Source organism: Pteronotus mesoamericanus, unplaced genomic scaffold, assembly GCF_021234165.1.
Source record: "Pteronotus mesoamericanus isolate MK-2021 breed Mesoamerican mustached bat unplaced genomic scaffold, CSHL_Meso_final scaffold_54, whole genome shotgun sequence".
NCBI classification, from domain to species: Eukaryota; Metazoa; Chordata; class Mammalia; order Chiroptera; family Mormoopidae; genus Pteronotus; species Pteronotus mesoamericanus.
The window spans coordinates 50,335,772-50,350,659 of NW_026555321.1; the positions used below are offsets into that span (position 1 = coordinate 50,335,772).

General features: G+C 36.4%; 1 pseudogene; it reads left to right on the top strand.

Annotated features, from left to right (window-relative positions):
- Positions 1–14,888, top strand: part of LOC129088145 (small nuclear ribonucleoprotein-associated protein N-like) — a 53,279-nt pseudogene that overhangs the window by 2,325 nt on the left and 36,066 nt on the right.

The window sequence follows — 14,888 nt, forward strand, 5'->3', positions numbered from 1 at the left end:
TAACTGTTGAACAGATATATCAAATCTACTTCAACTATAGCAGTTCTAGAATGAGACTCTTTTGGGAATCAGGGGTTTCCAAAAACAAACAAACAAAAACAAAACAAAAAAACCAACAAATCCCTGATTGCCATTTTAACAATATGATAATTGAGGTGTTATAATTTCAGTCCAGGATATAGAGTTCTCCATAAAACAAAAGAAAATTGGTGTGGCTCAGTAGATTAAAGCATAATTCCATGAACAGGAAGGTTGCGGGTATGATCCTTGGTCAGGACACATGCCTAGATTGCAGGTTAAAACACCAGTTGGGGTGTATGGGAGGCAACTGATTGATGTTTCTCTTTCACTCTCTCTGTCTCCCCCTGTCTCCGTTCCTCACTCTCTAAAAAGCAATAAAAAAGTCCTTTTTCTTTTTTATTATTAATAAAAATAATAATAATAATAAAAAGAAAAAAGAAAAGAAAATGTCTAACATCAGCACTAAGAAAAGGCGGAGTGTGTTAAAGTTCATAAGAATCCTTTGCAGTGCCAGGGAGAAAGAAGTGCAGCAAAAATGTAATGCCATTTTCAGAGAGGTCAGATTCAGGAAAAAAACTGACTAATGGATCTACTGAAGAAAAACACACAGGGGCCTTCAGAAATGCAAGAACAGAGTAACCTAAGTGTCATGTGCCATCCTAAGATCAAGTAAAAGGGCTTGGATAAAAAGATGACTTTATAGCTCCAACTTTGTGGAAAATGCAACTTGTCCAGGGAAGCATTATATTCAGGCAGATGAAATGGACAGATTCTTCATGAAAAACACCATGACATTTAGAAAAAAATGTCAACATTTCAACGAGGTGAAGAATGCACGGATAAAGGATGGAAAATTTAGCATATTATGAAAAACTCCATGTTGGCATTTTAATAGTTTGAATTTTAAAATTTACTTCCCTCAAAATAAACTTTTCAGCACAGATTTAAAAAGAAATCAAAGGTACAAACTTAAAAACTTAAAAACAATCAAACAGAAACCTCATAATATAAACTGGAATTAAGCTTACACTTTGAGAAACAGCTAAATTCCATTAAACATTTATTTTATTGAATGCTTTTATTATAATGATACATACAATGCAAACATATAACTTATATAACAGATATATAATACATAGTAAAGCATATAATTATATCATTGATATATGATACATGATATGAACATAACAGGAAATAATGTAATTTAATCTTGTTACATTAGTAATAGCTAATACTTATGAAGTGCCTTCCATGTATCAGACCCTGTTTTCAGCATTAAAACCAGTAGGTACCCGTAAGTTTACTAGAGAAAACAGATTTAGAAATGTTGTTACATGTCCAAGGTCATGCAATTGGCAAAGGGGAAACCTGGCATGTTAACCATGGTGATATGAACCCAGATTTGTAACTGTTAAATTTTATTTTATTTTTTAGTGATTTTTATTTTATTTTTATATATATACATATTTTATGGACTATGTTATTACAGTTGTCCCTTTTTTTCTCCCCTTTATTTCCCTTTGCCCTGCACCCCACCTCCTGCCAGTATTCCCTGCCTCTTAGTTCATGTCCATGGGTCATACATATAAGTTCTTTGGCTTCTCCATTTCGTATACTATTCTTAACCTCCCCCCTATCTATTTTGTATCAACTATTTATGCTTCTTCTTCCCTGTACCTTTCCTCATACTCTCTCCCCTCCACCTCCCCACTGATAACCCTCCATGTGATCTCCATTTCTGTGATTCTGTTCCCATTCTAGTTGTTTGCTTAGTTTGTTTTTGTTCTTTTTTCTTAGGTTCAGTGTTGATAGTTGTGAGTTTGTTGTCATTTTAGTGTTCATAGTTTTGATCTTCTTCTTTTTCTTAGATAAGTTCCCTTAACATTTCATAAAAGGGCTTGGTGATGATGAACTCCTTTAACTTCACCTTATCTGGGGAGCACTTTATCTGCCTTTCCATTCTAAATGATAGCTTTTCTGGATAGAGTAATCTTGGATGTAGAGCCTTGGCTTTCATGACTTTGAATACTTCTTGCCAGCCCCCTCTTGCCTGCAAGGTTTCTTTTGAGAAATCAGCTGATGGTCTTATGGGAACTCCTTTGTAGGTAACTGTCTCCTTTTCTCTTACTGCTTTTAAGATTCTCTCCGTATCTTTAATCTTGAGTAATGTAATTATGATGTGCCTTGGTGTGTGCTTCCTTAGGTCCAACTTCTTTGGGACTCTCTGAGCTCCCTGGGTCTCCTGGAAATGTGTTTCCTTGGCCAGATTGGGGAAGTTCTCCTCCATTATTTTTCCAAATAAGTTTTCAATTTCATGCTCTTCCTCTTTCCCTTCTGACACCCCTATGATTCGGATGTTGGAATGTTTAAAGTTGTCCCAGAGGTTCCTAAGCCTCTCCTCATTTTTTTGAATTCTTGTTCCTTCATCCTGTTGTGGTTGCATGTTTCTCTCTTCCTTCTGCTCCAAATGGTTGATTTGAATCCTGGTTTCCTTCCCCTCACTGTTGGCTCCCTGTATATTTTTCTTTATTTCATTTTGCATAGTCTTCACTTTTTCCTCCATCTTGAGACCACACTCAATCATTTCTGTGAACAACCTGATTAGCAGGGTTTTGAACTGTGCATTTCATAGGTTGGCTATCTCTTCATCACTTAGTTATATCTTTTCTAGAGTTTTGATCTGTTCTTTCATTTGGGCCATATTTCTTTGTCTCAGCAGGCCTGTTACTTTATAAGGGGCAGAGCCTTAAGTTTTCGCCAGGGTGGGGCAACCCAGGATGCTGCATTGTGACTCTATATATGGGGGAGGGGTCCAAGAGGGAACAGTGCCACTTGTTTGGTTCTCAGCTGGCTTTCAGTCACTTCTCCTGCTATCCACAAGCAAATTGGGTAGCAATTTGGGTGGTGATTCTTGGGTGTGTGGGTCTCTCCAATGAACTCTCCTGTGAGACTGGGAGTTTCTCCCACTGCTGCAACCCCTATAGATTTTTACAGCCAGAGGTTTTGAGGCTTTCTTTTCTCACGATGGAACCCTGGATTACATGGTCTGTCTCACTCCCTGGCTGTTCCTCCCAGTTTATCAGCACGCAAATGTGGGACCACCCAGTCAGCCAGCTGCCGCCTCACCGACCTGGCTCTCTCGCCACCACCTTGTTGCGGGTCCTCTCCACCTCAGCTGCTGGTCTCCGCCCCTCCTACAGGTCTGGATGAATGTTTCTTCTTTACTCCTTTGTGGTTGGACTTCCATACAGTTATATTTTCTGGCTGTTCTGGTTATTTTTTGTTTTTAAATTCGTTGTTATACTTCTTTTGTTTGTGCAAGGAGGCAAAGTGTATCTAACTCAGCCTCCATCTTGGCTGGAAGTCCTCTATCTGTTAAATTTTAAATGTGAAGTTCTATGCTGGGCATTATGATGCATGCCGGACTTTATGCTAACGCATCCTGAAAGATGTTACAGTTTCGTTGGGCAGAATTATCTATTCTGCCTAGTGTTACAGCAGCACTAGGCAGAATAGATAATGTACCAAGCAGAAATTCTGGTGGGTGGCAAGCAACAGGAACTAACTGGCTGATTTAGGTAGTAAAGGAAGTTACTATAAGAATGTTGATAGCATCACAGAATCACTGGAAAGACTGATAAGAAGCCTTAGAAAGTGGGTATAGCTTAAGTGAAACTATCTGAAAACAAATTCGCATCATAGAATCTTCCTTTAACCAGATATAACAATATCTAATTTTGAAAGAAGAAAAAAGCTGAAAATGTAAGGAAAGTCTTAGTTTGTTAAACAGATAGTATTCAGTGTTTGACCTCACTGAATATATGGTTTGAAAGTTTCATGACTGTGTAGTGTGATTGAGAATAAAAAGGAATTATAAGGGTTTGGTTGATTTTCACTTGAGGATATTGAGAGACTATATTTGAAATGTTTTATTGTTATCATACAGCTGTTAGAGATTTCTGGATTTGGGAAATATGTAAAGCACAGGATTGATGAAGGACCATCACAGTCTCCCAAAAGTGTGAGTCTCCCTGACTTTATTGAATATCTAAGAAATGCCTCTCAATATTGATAAATGTCATAGGACAAACATGTGATCTTTCTGATAAAAGAATTATTTCTTTACAGAAATTATTGTGGCACTAAGACATAGGCACATAAGACTAGTATCAGCTCATGGAACTTTTGAAGATGACCTAGGCACAATGATGACATAAAGGAATGATTCTCTTCCTGGCTTTTGGTCTCTGCCACCCTAACCATCATACATATTTTATGGACCTGCCAAGAGCATTTTTCTCCTTTTTCAAATAGTACAAAGATTAAATTCACTTCTCATTATTTTTAGCACACACAGATGGCTTATCTGCTCTGGGGATTTGATTGTATTTTCAAGCCCCTACTTGCAACTTCTCAGAACTTAACTAAAAATAATCACCAAGCTTCAAATCAAGATTTTCATATCAGGAAATATTCCCTGACTTATGGGCTGTTCATGTTGGATGTAACTGACAAAATTTCATCACTCATCATAGGCTGGCTACTCTCTTCCCCTTTCCCTGTGCAGGGCTCAGAAATCCATTTCAGATGAGATTATAACAACATAGCTTTGTTAAACTTGGCAGTCAGGAGCTAGCACTAACCTTCAGTCTCTTAGACCAGTCAGTGAGCCCCAATGCCTGGCTATATTAATTGACATGGTGTCCCTCTGAACATAGAGCTATAGCCTGAATTGCTTTTGGTGAAATTCTGTTCTGGGCAAACACTGGGATTCACACCACTAATTGGACCCATGCAGAAAATTGCCTCTCTTCTGAGAATTATTCTTCAAATGCTGGAAGACATCAGGGTATCTCCAAAATCCAAAATAAAAAATGCATTCTAGTATATATGCTATGAATTTAAAAGTCCTTACTATTTCTCTTACCAGTGAGTCCCTTAATCAGAATAATTGAGTTTCCACCATCCCTTTCTCTTTTGCTTGTCTTCACATTCTGTTTCAAAGTATCCACATCAACAATATAAGCAACACAACTGAGAACAACTTCCTGCTCCTGACAGGAAGAGGAAAAAATCCCCTTCTTCTCTAGCAACAGGAGGAGTAATCTTCAAAGAAAAGAAAATCCTCTGGATACACTTCTCTGGCTCGGAAAGAGCAGAACTAGAACACAGATCATCTGATGTTGGATCTATTGCATATGCTGCATGTACAGCAGCCAGATGGGTAATATAAAAAGTGAGCCAGATGATATTTGCCCTATAATGGTACCTGTGGCCAAAACAGTTACTATTCTCCAGATATTCTGTGTAGTCCCTTATATTTCCCAGGCTCTTTGGCAGTTAGGTTAAGGCCATGTGACTAGTTCTGGCCAACAGGCTATACATGAAAGCTGTTGCATCACTTCTGGGTCAAGGTCATTAATCGCTGGGAGACCACCTCTATTTCCTTTTTCCTCAGCTGTGGAGACTTTGGAGGTCCTGTCTTCCATGTAAAAGTGAGATGGTTCCTGATCTACATTGTACAATATGTAAAGTAGGAAGAAATCTTTATTGTTGGGCTACTGAGATTTTCAAGTTTTGCTCAGAGTGGCAGCTAATGTTAATTACCTAAGTGAGCATCTGAAATTATATATTTAAACACAGACATACTTTGTTTTTTAAACATATAAGACATGTTCCTCATTGTCCCAACAAAATAGGCTTTTTCTCAAAAGAACTAATATTTGTTTTGGATAACAAATCATATATTGGATAAGGAATTAATATCCAAAACATATAAAGAATTCATACAACTCAATAACAACAACAACAAAACGCCCTCAAAATTCAATTCAAAGTGGACAAGGCCCTGACTGGTGTGGCTCAGTTGGTTGGAGCGTCATTAAGTAAACCCAACGGTTGTGGGTTCAATTCCTGGTCAGGACACATATTTAAGTTGAGGGTTTAGTCCCTGGTTAGGGTGCATGTGCGAGGCAACTGATCAATGTTTTCTCTCACATAGATGTTTCTCTTCTTCTTCTTTTTCTCCCTTCACCTGTCTCTAATAATCAATAAGCATGTCCTCAGGTGAACATAAAAAAAATTTTTTTAAAGTGAGTGAGGAACTAAATAGGCACTTTCCCTAAGACATCCAAATGGCCAAGGGGTAGATGAAAAGATGCTCAGCATCATTAATCATCAGAGAAATATAAATCAAATCACAATAAAATATTATTTCACATCTGTTATGATGGTTGTCCTTAAGAAGACAAGAGATAACAAGTGTTAGCAAGAATGTGAAGAAAAGGAAATGCTTGGGCATTGTTGGTGGGAATGTAAATTAGTACAGCCACTATGAAAAACAGTGTGGATGTTCTGCAAAGAATTAAAAATGGAACTATCTTATGATCTATCAATTCCACTTCTAGTGTATATCCAAAGGAAATGAAAACAGGATCTTGGAGAAATACTGGCACTTTTGTATTCATTGAAGCATTGTTCACAATAGCCAAGATACAGAAACAACCTAAGTTTTGTCCATTAATGGATAAATGGATAAAGACGATGTGATATGTGTGTGTGTGTGTGTGTGTGTGTGTACATGTTATTATTCAGCCATGAGAAAGATGGAAATCCTGCCATTCATAACAACATGGATGACACTTGAGGACATTATGCTAAATAAGAGAAGTCAGACAGAGAAAAATGAATATTGTATAATTTCACTTATATGTGGAATCTAAAAAAGCTGAACTCACCATTCCAATCAAGATGGCAGAGTAGGTAAATGTTGTGCTTGCTCTATCCCATGACCACATGAAAATTACAACAAAATTATAGAACAATTAACCTGGAGAACCACCCAAAGACTAGCTGAACTAAAGTCCTGTAACTAAAGATATAAAAAAGAAACTACATCAAGACTGGTTGGAGGGGTAGGATTTATTCTTGGGATGCAAGCTTGGTTCAATACCCACAAGTCAATTAATATGATATACCACACAAACAAAAATCATATGATCAAATCATTAAATACAGAAAAAGCACTTGACAAAATCCCATATCCATTTATGATAAAAACTCTCAGCAAAGTTGGAATAGAGGGAACATACCTCAACATAATAAAGGCCATATATGACAAACCCACAGCCAACATCATACTCAGTGGAGAAAAGCTAAAGGCATTTTCTTTAATATCAGGAATAAAACAAAGCTGTCAAATATCACCAGTCTTGTTAAAAATAATTTTGGAAGTCCTAGCTAAAGTAATCTGATTTAAAAAAATAAACAAAAAGCATAAACCTGGGAAGGAAGAAATAAAACTCTCATAATTTGCAAATGACATGATACTATATATAGGGAACCCTAAAGATTCCACTTAAAAAACTACACTACATTAGAACTGATTAATGAATTCAGTAAAGTAGCAGGATATAAAGTTAATATTCAGAAATTAGTTTCATTTTTATACATATTGTATACATTATATACAATAATGAACTATCAGAAAGAGAAATTAAGAAAACAATCCCATTTATAATTGCATCAAAAAATTCCTAGGAATAAATTTAACCAAGGAGATAAATGACTTGTACTTGAAAATTATGTCATTGAGGAAAGAAATTGAAAATACAAATAACCGCAAGTATACAACATGTCATGGATAGGAAGAATTAACATTGATCAGATGTCTATATACCCAAAGCAAACTATAGGTTCAGAGTAATCCCTATCAAAACATCAATGATATTTTTCACAAAACTAGAACAAATAATCCTAAAATGTACATGGAATCAAAAAAGACCCCAATTAGCTAATGCAATCTTGAGAAATAAAATAAAATTGGAGGTATCACACTACCTGATATCAAATAACAGTGCAATGATATAGTAATCAAAACAGCTTAGTACTGGAATAATAAAAACAGACATGTAGATCAATGGAACAGAATAGAAAACCCAGAAATAAACCCACACATATATGGTCAAACTAAACTATGACAAAGGAGGCAAAAATATATAATGGGCTAAACACAGTGTCTGCAGTAAATGATGTTGGGAAAACTGGACAGATGCATGCAAAAAAAGAAACTAGACTTCCTTCTTACACTGTATATAAGAATCAACTCAAAATGTATTAAAGATTTAAATATAAGACCTGAAACCATAAAAGTCCTAGAAGAAAACATAAGCAGTTATTCTCTGACATTGTTCTTAGTAATATATTTTTTCTGATATAAATTCTTGGGCTGTGGAAACATATGAAAACAATAAACAAATGGGAGTACATGAAACTAAAAAGTTTTTGCACAGCAAAGGAAGCTGCTAACAAAATACAAAGACTATTGATGAGGAAAAGATATTCTTTAGTGAGACATTCCATTAGGAGTTAATATCCAAAATGTATAAAAAATTCACACAATTTAATAGCAAAAAACCCAAAAAATACAATTTAAAAAATGGGCAGAGGACATGAATAAACATTTCTTCAAAGAGGACATGCAGATGGCCAATAGACATATGAAGACACTCAACATTACTAATCATCAGAGAATGCAAATTGAAACTACAATGACATATCACTTCACACCCATCACTATGGCTATCATCAATAAATCAACAAACAAGTGTTGGTAAGGATGTGGAGAAAAGAAAGCCCTTGCACTTGTTGGTGGGATTGCTAATTGATGCAACCATTGTAGAAAGCAGTATGGAGGTTTTTCAAAAATTTTAAAATAAAACTACCTTATGACCCAGCAATTCCATATCTAGGAATTTATCTGAAGAAATTCAAAAAACTAATTAAAAAAGATACATGCAAACTTATGTTCATTGCAGTATTATTAACAACAGTGAAGATGTGAAAGCAACGTAAGTGCTCATTAACAGAGGAGTGGATAAAGAAGTGATCATATATACAATGGAGTATTACTTGGCCATATAAAAGAATAAAATTTTACCATTTGTGATAGCATGGATAGATCTAAGAGATCTTATGCTAAATGAAATAATTCAGACAAAGAAAGACAATACCATATGATTTCACTTATATGTGAGATCCAACGAACAAACAAAACAGAAATAGACACATAAATATAGAGAACAAACTGATGTTTGTTAGATGAGAGGGTGGTTGGGGGTCTAGGTGAAGAAGATTAAGAAGTACAAATTGGTAATTACAAAATAGTCATGGGGATATAAATTACAGCAAAGAGAATATACTCAATAATATTTTTAACAAATATATATAGTGCCAAGTGGGTACTAGACTTACTGAGGAAGTCACTTTGTAAATAATATAAATGTCAAATCACTATGCTGTACACCAGAAACTAATTTAAAAAAAATTGAATGCCAAATGTAATTGACAAATAAGTAAATTAAAAAAATTAAAAAGCTGACCTCACAAAAATCATAGAATGGTGGGCACTAGGTGATGAAGGTAGGAGAATTAGGAAGATGTTGTTTAATGGTACAAACTTATAACTAACAGATAAATTAAGTTCTGGAGATCTAATGCACAGCATAGTGATGATAGTTAGCAATACTGTATTATAAGCTTCAAAGTTGCCAAGAGATTAAATCTTAAATTCTCTCACCACAAAAAGGAAATGATAATTATTGTGATGTGGTGAAGGTCTTACCTAATGCTACAGTGATGATCATATTGCAATATATACAGGGTGAGGCAAAAGTAGGTTTATAGTTGTTCATATGGAAAGTAATACATTAATTAATAAATAATAATACAAGAATAAACTCTGTTTTGTATACTCACAATTGTAAATATACTTTTCCCTCACACTGTATGTGTTAAATCAACATACTATACATTTTAAACTTATACAATATTATATTATGTCAATTATATCTCAATTAAAAATTTTTAACAAGAACTAATAATGATAGCTGATAATATTTATTTTATCATCACAATATCACTTATTATCCCCAATTTACAAACCAGGAAACTGAGATGTAGTGAAGCTAACTTGTACATGTCAAACAGCAAGTTGAAGAAGGGTTGTCAGACTTGACAAACACAAATATGTGAGATATACTTATATTAAAAGTTATTCAATGTTTATCTCAAATACATATTTAATTGGGTTTCCTGTATTTTACCTGGCAACCCTAAGAAAGAGGGGCTACAAGAATTTGAACCCAGATAGTCTAACTCCCAAGTCCATAAACTTAATCATAAGCTGCTCTCCTTCTCAGGCTATTTTCAGTTTTATTTAAAGCATAGGTAAAAGAAATATTTCATTTTCTTCTCAAATCTATTTTTGACAGTGAATAGATAAGAGTAGAACAAGTAGAATGATAAATGGTCAGTGCCTTAGAGCCACACGTCAGACACACAACAAGGAGTGGTGGGATTGTGATAAGTTTGAGATCATGTGCTCTATCTAAAGATAGTGTATTTCAGACTTCTGTCCAAGATGGAGGCATAGGCACATACATGTTGCCTCCTCGCACAACCAAAAGAAGGACAACAACGAATTTAAACACAAAAATCAACTAGAACTCCCAGAAACTCAACTGTATGGAAGGAAGCTTGACAACCAAAAAGTTAAAGAAGAAATATTCATCCAGACTGATAGGAGGAGCAGAGATAGGACAGCTGGGGCAGAGAAGATGAGTGGCTAGGCAATGGCTGGAGGACATATGCCTGCGGATAAACCAGGAGGAACAAGAGTGGAGTGAGACAGACCATGCAACCCAGGGTTCCATCGTGAGAAAAGAAAGCCTCAAAACCTCTGGCTGTAAAAATCTGTGGGGGCTGAGGTGGCTGGAGAAACTCCCAGCCTTACAGGAGCATTCATGGGAGAGACCCTAGAATGTACACAAACCCACCCACACAGGAATCTGCACCAAAAGGGCCCAATTTGCTTGTGGATAGCAGGAGAAGTGACTGAAAGCCAGCTGAGAACCAAACAAGTGGCACTGTTCCCTCTTGGACCCCTCCCCCATATATAGAGTCACAATGCAGCATCCTGGGTTGCCCCACCCTGGCGAAAACTTAAGGCTCTGCCCCTTATAAAGTAACAGGCCTGCTGAGACAAAGAAATATGGCCCAAATGAAAGAACAGATCAAAACTCTAGAAAAGATATAACTAAGTGATGAAGAGATAGCCAACCTATGAAATGCACAGTTCAAAACCCTGCTAATCAGGTTGTTCACAGAAATGATTGAGTGTGGTCTCAAGATGGAGGAAAAAGTGAAGACTATGCAAAATGAAATAAAGAAAAATATACAGGGAGCCAACAGTGAGGGGAAGGAAACCAGGATTCAAATCAACCATTTGGAGCAGAAGGAAGAGAGAAACATGCAACCACAACAGGATGAAGGAACAAGAATTCAAAAAAATGAGGAGAGGCTTAGGAACCTCTGGGACAACTTTAAACATTCCAACATCCGAATCATAGGGGTGTCAGAAGGGAAAGAGGAAGAGCATGAAATTGAAAACTTATTTGGAAAAATAATGGAGGAGAACTTCCCCAATCTGGCCAAGGAAACACATTTCCAGGAGACCCAGGGAGCTCAGAGAGTCCCAAAGAAGTTGGACCTAAGGAAGCACACACCAAGGCACATCATAATTACATTACTCAAGATTAAAGATACGGAGAGAATCTTAAAAGCAGTAAGAGAAAAGGAGACAGTTACCTACAAAGGAGTTCCCATAAGACCATCAGCTGATTTCTCAAAAGAAACCTTGCAGGCAAGAGGGGGCTGGCAAGAAGTATTCAAAGTCATGAAAGCCAAGGCTCTACATCCAAGATTACTCTATCCAGAAAAGCTATCATTTAGAATGGAAAGGCAGATAAAGTGCTCCCCAGATAAGGTGAAGTTAAAGGAGTTCATCATCACCAAGCCCTTTTATGAAATGTTAAGGGAACTTATCTAAGAAAAAGAAGAAGATCAAAACTATGAACACTAAAATGACAACAAACTCACAACTATCAACACTGAACCTAAGAAAAAAGAACAAAAACAAACTAAGCAAACAACTAGAATGGGAACAGAATCACAGAAATGGAGATCACATGGAGGGTTATCAGTGGGGAGGTGGAGGGGAGAGAGTATGAGGAAAGGTACAGGGAAGAAGAAGCATAAATAGTTGATACAAAATAGATAGGGGGGAGGTTAAGAATAGTATACGAAATGGAGAAGCCAAAGAACTTATATGTATGACCCATGGACATGAACTAAGAGGCAGGGAATACTGGCAGGAGGTGGGGTGCAGGGCAAAGGGAAATAAAGGGGAGAAAAAAAGGGACAACTGTAATAGCATAATTAATAAAATATACTTTTAAAAACAAATAAATATATTCCATTGTATACTACTCAGCTATATGAAATGATAAAATACTGCTATTTGTGACAACACAGATGACCTTTAGAATATTATGCTAAGCAAAATAAGTCAGACAGAAATAGTTAAGAACCATATGATTTCACTCATATGTGAGATATAAAACTGAAAGCAACAAATAAACAAAGAAGAAAACATAAACAAAAACTCACAGACACAGATAACAGTTATCAGAGGGAAGAGGGTGAGATGGTAATAAAAGATAAAGTAGCCAAATATATGGTGGTAAAAGATGATTTGACTTTGGGTAGTGGGAACACAGTGCAATCCACTGATGACATATTATAGAATTGTATACTTGAAACCTATGTAGTTTTATATACCAATGTCAGTCTAATAAACTAAATTTGAAAAATAAAAAATGAAAAGTAAAATAAATATAGTGTAGATTATTGTCATGTAAGAATGCAGGCTTCTTCTAAAAGAAGGAATAAATTTAGAAATTTTGGTAAAATATTCTCATTTTAAGATGTTGGTATATCAATTAAAATAATTATAATCCTGTCTGAGTCCACATAGTTCAAGCCATAGAGCAGGTCTGTAGGCTGAAATCAACCTGTGAGTCACCAGGTGTGACTTTTGCGTTTATGTGGAGAATCTTTCCAAGCCATTGTTGCATTTGTCTTTAAGTTGCTGGGAAGCCTCACCTTCCACAGACTTCCTTTGCAGGGGCTAGTTTTAGGACTACACTCTAAAATGTGAAATCATTATTAGGTATGTATTTAATTTAAGTCAATAGCTAGTTGTTAAACATTGGGACAAGGCATTGTGTAAAAATACTACAGTACTGCAGCCACCAGCAAGCTACAATTCCCTCTTCCTTTCTACCTCATACATAATAACCAGACAAATAAGTAGAATCCCAGGCCAAATTGGGGCAAGCCTTTAAGAGATGAACAGAGCCAGCATAAGGCGCATTTGATCAAAGGAGAGAAATCTGGCTGAGTCAATTTGGAAAGATTTCATTAAGAAGGTGACACGTATCAAAGACCTTGGATGGGCAGGATTTCAGTAAACTCTTGGAAAGATACTTAAAGGAAAGGGAAGAGCATAAAGGAGGCCATGGACTTCAGAAAGTTCTCAGTTGCTAGAGCAGAAAATGCCCTTAGAAGTTGGAGTGAGATCAGGTTGGAAAAGTAGGTTGAGGAGGACCAGGCAATGAAAGGTTAGAATCCAAATAATACATTCTCATGATATATCCTACATCATGTATCTTGTACCTTATATAATCTGAAGCAGTCACTGAGAATTTCTCAATTTTCCCATGTCGGTACAATAGCTACTCTGCATCTGGCAAAACTGTGTCAGAGAGGTTAACTAGTTTTCTCTAAGGTAACAAATCAGAGGAAAAGGTAAGATCAACATACAGCTGATCTATGTTAGTGGTTGGCAAACTTTCTATCATGGGCCAGAAAGCAAATGCTTTCAGCATTTTGGGTCACACTGTCTCTGTTGCAACTGCTTGGCTCTGCCGTTGCTGGGTGAAAACAGTTACAGATGATATATAAAAAAATGAGTGTGGCTGTATTTCAATAAAACTTAACTTATAAAAATAAGCAGCACACTGGATTTGGCCATGGCTGTAGTTTGCTGACAACTGGTTTAAATTTTTTCATAATGTTGTTTTGTTAGTACTTTGGGAATTTGTTTTGTTCACTGTGGTATTACCTGTGCCTAGAACAGGGCCTGAACTATAACAAGGGTTTAATGTTTGCTAACTGAAGAACGACACATTCCCTGAAAGTTAATATACTGATAAACATCAACAACCTGATTTAATACATTTGGCCTAGAAGTCGTCCTTTCTACTGCCCTCCCCCTCTAGCAATATTCAGCTGCATCATGTCCTATTGCTATAATTTTTTAAAGGTTTTCTTTTTCTTTTTTTATCATTCATTTATTTATTTAAAAATATTTTATTATTCTATTACAATTGTCCCAATTTTTTCCCCCTTTGCTCTCCTCTGCCCAGCCCACACCCTGTTATCAGTTAATCCTCTATTGTCGGTGTCTGTGGGTCATTCAGACATGTTCCTTGACTAGTCCCTTCCCCTTCTATTATTTTATAAATATCTTTCTTCACATTCACTGTCCCCATCATCATTTATTGCCTTAATTGTTTCAGTAAACTCTTATCTCCACATATATCCACTCTATCACCATCTAATTCAGCCTCAACATGCAAGCCCAATCTGAACAGCAGATGCACCCTACTTACAACTCAGTGGAACCTCACGTAATTTGGAATAAAAGCCAATCTACTAGCCTGAAGCGTTCACTCATAATCCAGAGGCCCCTGATTACTCTCTAATCTCATCTGTGACATCCCCTGTACCCTTTTCACTCTAGTCAATAGTGCTCTCTTCTCAGATGACATGAGGCTCTTTTGTGCCACAGGACCTTTTCATAGTTTCTGACTCTCTATCTCTCTATTCCCCTTACTTCCACCTATCTAGTTTAAAGCTTTTTCAGCTTTGAAAGCTCAGTTTCCTGGCTCTCTGAACCACATCAG